At 75.7% G+C, this 301-nt stretch overlaps 1 protein-coding gene across 1 annotated transcript in view; it reads right to left on the reverse strand.

The window, feature by feature from the left end:
* Positions 1–301, reverse strand: part of XKR5 (XK related 5) — a 23,302-nt gene that overhangs the window by 22,904 nt on the left and 97 nt on the right. The window lies entirely within an intron of this gene.

Here is a 301-nt window from a genome sequence, read left to right on the forward strand (position 1 = left end):
GGGTCACCGCCCACCGCTCCCGCTGGAGCCTCCGCCGCGAGCCGGGCGGAAGAGGGCGCGGGCCTCCTCGGCGGCGCTGAAAGAGTTACAAATTCAAACTGCAAAGGCGCTAACCGGCGCTGCCATCTTGCTCGGCCGGGACCCGACGGCCCCGTGTGGCGCGATGCTGCGCCCTGCGGGGGCTCCCGGTTCTCCGGGGCCACGCGGACGCCTCCCCCGCCGCCGAGACCCCAGGCCGGGAGCGCGGGGCGCGATCAGGCCAGCGGACGGCACAGCGCGCGCCGCAGCCCCGGGCTGAGTT

Source organism: Crocuta crocuta, unplaced genomic scaffold (genome assembly GCF_008692635.1).
Source record: "Crocuta crocuta isolate KB4526 unplaced genomic scaffold, BGI_CrCroc_1.0 scaffold1318, whole genome shotgun sequence".
Taxonomy (NCBI): Eukaryota; Metazoa; Chordata; class Mammalia; order Carnivora; family Hyaenidae; genus Crocuta; species Crocuta crocuta.